This window comes from Callospermophilus lateralis, chromosome 13 (assembly GCF_048772815.1).
Source record: "Callospermophilus lateralis isolate mCalLat2 chromosome 13, mCalLat2.hap1, whole genome shotgun sequence".
Lineage (NCBI taxonomy): Eukaryota > Metazoa > Chordata > Mammalia > Rodentia > Sciuridae > Callospermophilus > Callospermophilus lateralis.
In genome coordinates, this window is record NC_135317.1 from 98520789 (window position 1) to 98531320 (window position 10532).

General features: G+C 40.7%; 1 non-coding gene across 1 annotated transcript; it reads left to right on the forward strand.

Moving 5' to 3' along the window:
* Positions 1–8662: 8662 nt before the first annotated feature.
* Positions 8663–8736, forward strand: Trnav-cac (transfer RNA valine (anticodon CAC)). The gene has a single exon. It is a non-coding gene; the product is annotated as a tRNA-Val (tRNA).
* Positions 8737–10532: the final 1796 nt, after the last annotated feature.

A 10532-nucleotide genomic window follows, 5' to 3' on the forward strand; every position in this document is an offset into this window, starting at 1 on the left:
ATTATTTGTTGAGTTTTGTAGGTATATTTTTAGAGTGTTATTAACTTGATTTTAATTTTTAAAGATTTAATTGCATATGGGTCTCAATTTGTCCTCATCTCTTAATCTCACAAATGTTACTGGTGTGCCTGCATACAACATGAGTGCTTTGCCTTATGTTCCAGTTATTTATATACTTTCTGACCTCCCTCGACTTTATCTTCCCACACATCTATGCACAAACACACTCACCATCCTTTAAAGCTCCTGAAGTGCAAATATTGTCTTACCCCTTCCTGGTTCCACTGTGTGGTGTCCAGCACAGTGATGGTAGGCACTCAATAAACAGGTTTTTTTTTTTTTTTTTTTTAAAGAGAGAGTGAGAGAGAGAGAGAATTTTTAAATATTTATTTATTTTATTTTTTATTTATCGGCGGACACAACATCTTTGTTTGTATGTGGTGCTGAGGATCGAACCCGGGCCGCATGCATGCCAGACGGGCGCGCTACCGCTTGAGCCACATCCCCAGCCCCCAAATTTTATTTTTTTTTTTATTTTTTTTTTAGTATTCAGCGGACACAACATCTTTGTTTGTAAGTGGTGCTGAGGATCGAACCCGGGCCGCACGCATGCCAGGCGAGCGCGCTACCGCTTGAGCCACATCTCCAGCCCCTTTTTTTTTTTTTTAAATTAATTTTTTTTTTTAGTTTTCAGCAGACACAACATCTTTGTTTTTTATGTGGTGCTGAGGATCGAACCCGGGCCGCATGCATGCCAGGCAAGCGAGTTACCGCTTGAGCCACATCCCCAGCCCCAATAAACAGGTTTTTAATGTCAGAGATCACATACACAGGAAGGGGGAGGGACACCTCAAGACCCAGCAAGCAGGAGTGACAGGCATTGAAACTCTAGTCTCTTGTCCTCAGGACACAGAAAGCAAATGCAATAGAGAACACATTCACCCAGTCTGCTCCACCTGTGAGTGTCCTTTGACACAATGAGCAATTTATATAGGTGAGAGACTCACTGACTCCAGGTTGGCTGGTATGTGGTAACAAGACATACATCTTCCTGCTATGATTTTTAGAGTGAGAGGTGGGGAGAGACTAAACTTCAGGGATATTATAAGTTCCTTTTTGCAATATTCTAACGGTCCACTTTCCAATGCCACTAGCATCTAAGTGTTGAAACTACCAGTAAAAATTCAAGTAACAATTCTGTTGATTTTAGCAATATAAGGAATAGCCACCATCTGTTAGAAATTTGACTAAAATTCCCTACTAAGTTGCTGGGGCTAAATAATTCTAAATAACGAAAATAATTTTTCCTTTTTCTAAATAACAAAAATAATTTTAAGCGGCAACCAATTTCATCAAATCAATTGATTAATTCAATTTAATCAAGTCCATTAATTTGATTGATTGGATTAGATTGACGAATTCCAGCTATGAACTGGAAACAGTTCCCTCATAGGCTATACCATTTCGTGGACAAGATGAACCAACATTCGTATTGTCCTCAATTTCGGATCAAAGCAATCTTGCACAAACCTAAGAAGATCATCTCCCTTTTGTGACAACACAGATTGTAGGCTGAAATCATGCTAGTTCCAGGCAAGAAACAGTGGCCTTATCATACACTCCCTCTTTACCAAGGCAATTTTATGACTTGAAAAGTTTGTGGTAGAGATAACGGCAGGAACAATATCATAGAGTAAGAAGAAACAGGATGTGTTCAGGAAATACTGAGTCTTCAAGTAGGTCAGAAAACCCAAGGCTTCTCAACAGTTTCTGTCAAAATGTCCCTTAGAGAAAGAATAAATCTGAATGCTCACTCCGGAATTCAGGCATTTGGCCCCATCCCTCACTCAATCTTTGAAGTCTCATGTTTTATCTTTAAAATGAATGTAAACTTTGCCTCCTACTCTGTCATATCAATAGTACTATATAAAAATAATGTTTGCCAGGCCTGGGGAGGTAGCTCAGTGGTACAGTGCTTGCCAACAAAACTGAGGGCCTGGGTTCAATCCCAGTACCTCAAGAAAAATAATAAAATAAATAAAATTATTTTACATCATTAGAGGACTTTTCTATTTTTGGTTGGTAGACTTTGGTTAGTAGGTTTCTAGCACATTCCTCTACTCCCAGTGACTCAACTGGATGGGTTTAATCCCCAATACCAAAAATAAAATAAAATAAATAGGTTTCAGGGCTGGGGATGTGGCTCATACAGTAGCGCGCTCGCCTGGCATGCGTGCGGCCTGGGTTCGATCCTCAGCACCACATACAAACAAAGATGTTGTGTCCGCCGAGAACTAAAAAATAAATATTAAAAAATTCTCTCTCTCTCTCTCTCTCTCTCTTAAAAAATAAATAAATAAATAGGTTTCTGCTAGTTTTATTCATTCATAAATATGACTGAGTCTTTCATATAAGCCCTTGTTTTTCATATTTGAGAAATTATAAATATGAGAGTACATATAACATATACATGTTTCTAAAATTAATAATTAACTGACCACTAAATAAATGCCACTCAACCTAACAAATAGAATATCTTAGAACTTTAAAGCTCCCAGTATACCCACCCCCAGATGGTTGCTTGGGCCTATTCTCCCTTCCTAAAATCAATGTCTCAAAATTCCTTTGAGCAATCATTTCTTTGTTTTTCTCTATAGTTTATTTATCACAAAGGTAAATCTTCCTAAACTATACATCATAAAATAGTATAAATATCTTCACTTATTTGTGACCTCTATATTATTTATATGAGTGTATATATTATATGTGCCTTTTGAGCTGCACATTGCTTTTGCGATTTATCCACATCAATATGTGTGTAGCTGAAGATCATTCATTTTTATTTGTGAACAATATTCTTTTGTATTTGTCCATTCCAATTTTGCTGGACATTTTGGTTGTTTTGCTGTTTGTAGTTACAAAGTGTTGTGTCTGCAGGTGCACAAAGGAAAGAATTTCCCTACGGCAAATACCTGCTGTGAAATTTCAGTCAAATAGTATTTAAATCTTGCTGGGCAAGGTGGCGCACTCCTGAAATCCCAGTAGCTCAGGAGGCTGAGGCAGGAGGATCACAAATTCAAAACCAGCCTCAGCAGTTTAGCAAGGTACTAAGCAACTCAGTGAGACCCTGCCTCTGAATAAAATGTAAAACAGGCTGGGGATGTGGCACAGTGAGCAAGTGCCCCTGAGTTCCATCCCTGGTACCCCTCCCCAAAAAAGGTATATAAATCTTCAATTTTAATAGACAATTCTTGTGGCAGGTCATATTTTCTAAAGACGGATACTGTGCTAATTTCCATTACTGTAACAAAATATTTGAGATAATCAACTTAATAAAGGAAAAGATTTATTTGGCCTTGTGTTTCATAGGTTTGTGCCCACGGTTGCTTGGCTGTATATCTTTGGGTCTGTAACAGCACAATACCCTGTGGCAGGAGTGCATGGTAGTGAAGAACTGTTTACCTTCTGGCAGCTGGAATGCAAAAAGAGAAAAACAGGAAGCGGTCAAAGTCCCAATATCCTTAAGGACACACCCCCAATGACCTAACTAATTTCCACCTGTCATCATACTACTTCCCAATAGTCACAGGCTGGGGAAAAACCTTTAACACATGGTCCTTGGGGGCATTTCAGATATAAGCTATAGCACCATAAAAATATCTTCCATCCTATGTATACTTTTTATAAGATGACTTTGCCACACCTTCCTTTAGGAGGTAGAGTCTATACACCTTTTCTTCTTCTAACTGGGTAGACTTTGCAACTGTTACAACCGAGAGAGTATGGCAGAAGGCACTTCATGTGACTTAGAATGTTCCTTCATAAAGGGTCATGCAGGTCTACTTTGTTAACTCAAATGCTTGTTCCTAAAACCTTCAGCTCCTGGGGGCTGGGGTTGTGGCTCAGTGGTAGAGTGCTTGCCTAGCATAGGTGAGGCACTGGGTTTGATCCTTTATAAATAAATAAAGTTATGTGTCCATCTACAACAAAACAAAACCTCAGGTGTCTCGTAAGCACCCTGACCACCCTGAGACCAGAAGGCCATGTGAAGAGATCATCAGGAGGGTCCCTGAGACAACATGAAGAGAGACTTTAGCCAGTCCCCAGCTGCCCCAACTCCAAATGTTCAACTGAAAAAGGAGAAGTGATTACAGAACTGCCTACGTTTTTTCCAACTTGCTGTCCCACAGAAAGTATAAGATACTGTTTTAAGTTGTTAAAATAAGTTTGGGGTAGTTTGTAGCCAGGCAGAGAACTCCACAACAGTAAATACCAAAATGTTTCCCTAAGTGGTTGTAAGGGAGACCTAACTAGCAGTGAAGTACCTGTAGAGATGTCCCTTAACACCTTCACACATGTGACAGGAAATATGAGCGTGGTTTTTAGTTTGAATTTCCCTGATTTTCATGTATTTAGTGGTTGTCAACTCCACAATTAGTTGTACTTGGTCAGAAGGGTAGGTTAATGAAAGACCAAAGAAAGTGCCCAGAGATGGCGTTGAAGGCATATGATTTATTGGGGAAATATTTATTGGATCAGTGACTGCTCCAAGGAGAGTTCAGTGGCTCCACAGGCTGAACCAGTAGGGCCTTGTCCCTCAAAGCATGCTCCAGAGAAAAGCACCTTCATTCCTAGTAGCTCTTTGTTCAGCAGTGGCTCTCTGACCACAAGTGACATGCATCCTCTGCACAATGCCCTCAGTTCTGCCCCAGTCACCACTGAGAGTGGAGTTTTATATGTTAGGCTTCAGGATCAGTGACATGATCTTGCTTAGTTTGCTTACTCTGCTTGTAAGACCACCATCCCAAGCAGCAAGTGCCCTGGGGTAAGAAAGCAGCTTTCTACAGATAACACTAACTGGAGCTGAAGTGGCACCCCCTTTCTCCATAGGAAAGCCCTCTTCACCATGGCTGATTTTAGGACTGTCAGCAAAAGAGTCTCCGTGAAAGAGTCCAATGTAGATAAACTTCCTATTTTCATGTTACCCTATTTTACTTGGCCACTGGCCAGGAAGATACCAGCACTCCAGGTGCTGGACACCCCCTTACTAGTTTTTCACAAATATATCCAGTATAGTACTTTGTAGAAATGTGCAAACAAGGCCTCTGGCCTTGAGCTGGGCTTCACAGAGATGTCTACATTTTTAAGATATGTTACAAATGGGCTCCATGGTAACAGCTGGCAGGGGGAGGTAAAAAAAGGGGAGAAGAAGCTCTCCCCTTCTCAGGTGTTGTCCTTGAAGAGTTAACATGCCCAAAACAGTGAAAGAAAAAGCTGCTTTTATGTGAACTTCTGGAGACTGTGAACTTCTGAGCCCCTCCCCTTACATGGTATAAAACTCTGAAACTCCCTGAACTCGGGGTTCAGGGGATTGATTGATTACAGCAAAGGCTGTACCCTCTGAACCTGGCTGCAGCCAAATAAAACTGTTTCCTGCTATCTTTGGTGCCTTGCCTTGTTTGTCCCTACAACAGAGCTAGCTCCCCATGTGCAAAAGAGAAAGCCAGGGTCCTTCAAGATATGTATCTGGACATTCCAACGCAGGCTTGCTGTCAGTGTTCCCTTATTTTTAGTACCGGGGGATTGAACTCAGGGGCACATCACCATTGAGCCATATCCCCAACCATGTTTTGTATTTTATTTAGAAGTTGCTAAGTTGCTTAGGGCTTCACTAAGTTGCTCAGGCTGGCTTTGAACTTGTGATCCTTCTACCTCATCCTCATGAAGCTGCTGGAATTACAGGTGTCTGTTACCATGCCCAGCTTGGCTAGCTTTTTGATCACACAAAGAGGACATTCAGGGACATAATGTTTTACTGTTCCCCTTTTCTTTAAGAGAACATGGTGACCCATTGTGTTTTTTCTTGCACATGGTGAAATATATTATAGCTATGTCTTCTAGGTTGTTGCTTACTCTCTGCTCTTTTAATAGTGCATTTTGATGATTAGAATATGCAGCAATACTTTTTTATTATTTGAGCTTTCTTATATTGAGAAATCTTCTCATAAATATGTCCAATTATTGTGTGTCAACCAAAAAATGCTTAAGCTGGATGTGGTAGTGCACACCTGTATTTCCAGTGATTAGGGAGCCTGAGGCAAGAAGATCACAAGTTTGAGGTCAGCCTCAGCAACTTAGCAAGGCCCTGTCTCAAAATAAAAAATGAAAAATAAAAAGGACTGGGGATGTTGCTCAGTGAACCTTTTATTTGTTAAAAGGTTTTCGTATCCATAACTCTTAATTCAATAATAAGAGTATTAATAACCCAATTTTTAAATGGACTAAGAACTTGCATAGACATTTCTCTGAGGACAATGTATCAATAGCCAATGAACACATGAAAACTGATTAGCATCATTAAACATTAGGAAAAAAGCAACTCAAAACCACAAGATATAATTTCATGCCACAAGAATATCTATAATAAAAATATGAATAATAACAAGTGCAGGTGAGGATGTAGAGAAATTGGAACCCTCCTACATTATTGCTGTGAATGAAAAATGATGTAGCCCCTTGGAAAACAATTTGACAGTTCCTCAAAAAGTTAAACATAGAGTTACTATGGGTATGCTCATATTCTTTAGTATTTTTCTGAGTATATTCCTTCAGAAAGTATTTGCCAGGTGGAGCAGTAGTAACTACCAAGACCACTTGAAACTGAATTTTGACCTGGGGGTATAGTTTCAGTGGAAGGGCACTTGACTTGCAGGGGCAAGGCTATGGGTTTGATCCCCAGCACCAGCACCACAACTAAACAAACAAATAAATAGGTAAATGAATAATTTTTAAAATTAGTTAAATTCTCACGCAGAATCTTTTTTTTTTTTTTTTTGAGGATTAAACCCAGAGGCTTTTTTTCCCATTGAACTACATCTCCAGCCTTTTTATTTTTTATTTTTATTTTATTTTTTAATTTTGAGCCAGGGTCTCACTAAGTTGCTTAGGGCCTTGCTAAATTGCTGAGGCTGTCCTCAAACTCGAATCCTACTGCCTCCTGAGTTGCTGAGATTACAGGCATGCACTACCACACTCAGCTTTACCGGGAACTTTATGTTGATTTTGCTTTGCTTTTTGCATGGTTAGGAACTTTCACAAAAACATATTTCTCCCCAACAAAGCTTAGATTGAAATGGACAAGGATGCCTGATGAATCCTTCGCATGGTGTTTTGTCCTATTTTACTTGCTGAATTGGTATTTTTGGGGAAGTTCCCAGATCCATGAAGGGATTTCCATCACATCTTTCCCCATAGGGCCAATTCTTATTTTCTTCCCTGTTCTCTGCATTAGGCAGAATTCAAGCTTTAGGATTCCCATGTAGACAGATGTCACCAGAACAAATATCAACACCTGAGGGCATTGCTGGTTTCAAGTTTTCCTACCAATTCGGCCAGACATTTTATAGCTCCATGTTGTTAAAACTGTTCAATTTTTTTTTTTTTTTTTTAATTTGGTAGGTCATTAGGCTGAGATGACTCACAGCACCTTGGATTGCTGCATGAGTAAACTCAAGCTTACCCAACTATTATGCTCGAATTCGGGACCCCCAAAGACCACCAGAGACCCAAGATCGATGCAAGCAGCAAAGAGGTGTTTTTTTCGAGCTAGCTCGGTCCTCCACACGCACACACAGCAACTGGTGACGCTGAGAGGCCCCGAGCCCAGGGTTTGCAGCAGTTTCATACATTCTTTGGAGAAGGCAGGGACCCCCACATACATCATAGCATCTCTTAGCAAATCATCACACACAGCAGGAAAATCAAATAACAACTCTAAAACATGATTAGCACATTCACTGGCGGGATCAAGTTGGGTAGGGGTGATTGGTCAGTACAAAAGGGGTATTCATTTGAACTGATTGGTTTAAGCCATGAGGGGTATACGTGTTGAACTACATGGTTTCCCAACATGTTATCAACCACCATAAACCACTGGGAGGGTTATCTGGCATCCCAGGTATTTCCCTGTCTCATGCTGATTGGTGGCTGCTAGGGGGCTGCTATGGATCCCCACTTAGCCTGACTGAGTCAGGGACACCTGGTGCAGCAGCTCTCTCCTGTTATTTGTAGATAAACAACTTAACAGGGTGGGAATGTGCTTAGGAGTGCTCTGTGGGTTTTTCCAAGGACTAAGGTCATGTCCCTTCCTTGGACAAGCTTTGCTCTGAGGTAGAGGCTGGTTTTTCACAACCACTCACTAACCTCTAACTAGTGACTGTCCCCTTTAGCCAACCAAATATATTTTCTTTGTCTTGCTTTCACAAACACTTTATGAAAGTCTTTCCTCTCACCTCCTTTGGTAGAGCAGTAAACCCCTCTCAGACTGGTGCTACCCAATTCCTGAATTGCTGAATGGTCAAATAAACTTATTAAAATTTTGGCACTGGGCATAGTGGTGCACGCCTGTAATCCCAGCGGCTCCGGAGGCTGAGACAGGAGAATTTTGAGTTTAAAACCAGCCTCAGCAATGGCAAAGCATTAAGCAACTCAGTGAGATCCTATCTCTAAATAAAAAAAAGAAAAAGAAAAAAACACAAAGTAGGGTTGGGATGTGGCTCAGTGGCCAAGTCCCCAAGTACCCCTGAGTTCAATCCACGGTATCAAAAAAAAATTTTTTTTTACATATCTAAGTTTATCTTTTAAGAGTTTGTATGTATTGGGCTGGGGATATAGCTCAGTTGGTAGAGTGCTTGCCTCACATGCACAAGGCCCTGGGTTCAATCCCCAGCATCACAAATAAAAAAAAGGATCTGTATGTATTTGTGTGTGCATGTAGTGTATGTATGCATGTGGTGTGTGTGTGTGTGTGTGTGTGTGTGTGTGTGTGTGTGTGTTTCAGCACTCTTGGGTGTTCCATGATGCCAGAAAGAGTTCTCTGAACACCTAATTTGTCATAATGCCTGAAACAAAAATCTGACAAAGCACATTAGTTGCACAAAAGTTCACATGCCCCATCCATGATTATTCAAAATAATCTTTAAATAAACATTCCTCTCTGGGAAAATATACCATGCTCATCTGATGACTTCTTTTATCCCCTGGACATTCTTGCATCACTCATAGTTTAAGTAACACAGTGGAGTGAGAGATTAGATTAAAAAGGTAAATTGAAGTCACATTTAAAACAATCTTCAGTGCAAAAGTAGAAATATAGAATATTTAGATTACCTAAGTTTTACTTTTGTGATTCAGTGGATTGAAATTCCATGCCCAACATACTTCCAATTGGCAATACTTATTTTTCTCAAATGGATTATTTCCTTCAATCTTTTGAGTGATTCCTATATGCCTGCCACTGGTGATAGTGTATGGGAGAAAAGAAACAATGAAAGGCACTTTTCTCTCCATAAGCAATTTATAAACAACTCTTGGAGACCCTTCTTGTATGAAAGTGACAACTATGTAAAGCAGAATATGGTAAGTGACAAATAAATGGTGAAAGGTCAGAGAGCTAAAGAAGTTCAAATTAGGGAATGGTGCCTCCATCTTGGAGTGTAGGTAGGGTGGGCAACTGTCCTGGCGTGCATTTGCTGGGGACTGAGAGGCTTTTAGGGATGTAGAACCTTCAATGAGAAAACCAGGATCCCTGCAGACAAACCAGAACAGCTGGTCACCTAGCAAAGGCAGGAATATAAGGAGAGTCAGAGAAGGCTTCATCCAGGAGAGGAGACAGAAGCTGAAAAGAAACTTGTAGAATTAGTTGGATTCTTTTGGCTACCTTCATTAATACATTGAACATAAATACAACCTAACCTCCTCCTCCACACTTCAATAATAGCCTGGCAACCATGTAGTTATCCTGTTCTTGTGTCAAAAGACAAAATTACAACAAATTTAGTTTAAAGATCTAATGGCTTTTTTGCAGTTCTACAATCAATCAAATCGCATTATATAAAATAGAATGTGTGTGCCAGGTACCGTGGCACACTCCTGTAATCCCAGCAGCAGGGGAGACTGAGGGAGGAGAATCACCAGTTCAAAGCCAGCCTCAGCAAAGACAGGCACTAAGCAACTCAGTGAGACCCTGTGTCTAAATAAAATACAAAACAGGGCTGGGGATGTGGCTCAGTGGTCAGGTGCCCCTGAATTCAACCCCCATAACCTCCCCCTACAAAAAATAGAATGGGTGTTCTGCTGAGTTGGCAGAGGGGGTGTCAGAGAAGGCCTGAGGACAGTAGAATGAAGAAATAAGCAGATTTCCCTCATAGGGTTAAATGGAATTTTCTTAAAATGCAGCTCAGGTAAACTAAAATACTTCCGATGGTTACTATTGAAGCCAGAATTAGACAAGCAGTCAGTGTAAATCCAGTCAGGTCGGATCAAGGAGGCCAATTTTGAGTGAGTCTGGGAAGTTGGAGAATGTCCCCTGAGGGATCTTATCAAAAAACCTGCCGGCTACTCACCTGTTGCCAAGGTAACCTGTTCCAGGAATTTCCCCTCCCTACAGGGAGCTATAAGGTTGTTAATGAGTCTTGGCTACTCCACCCTGCCCTTCCAGCTTCAGCCCACCTGGTTCCCACCTTTTGGCCCAG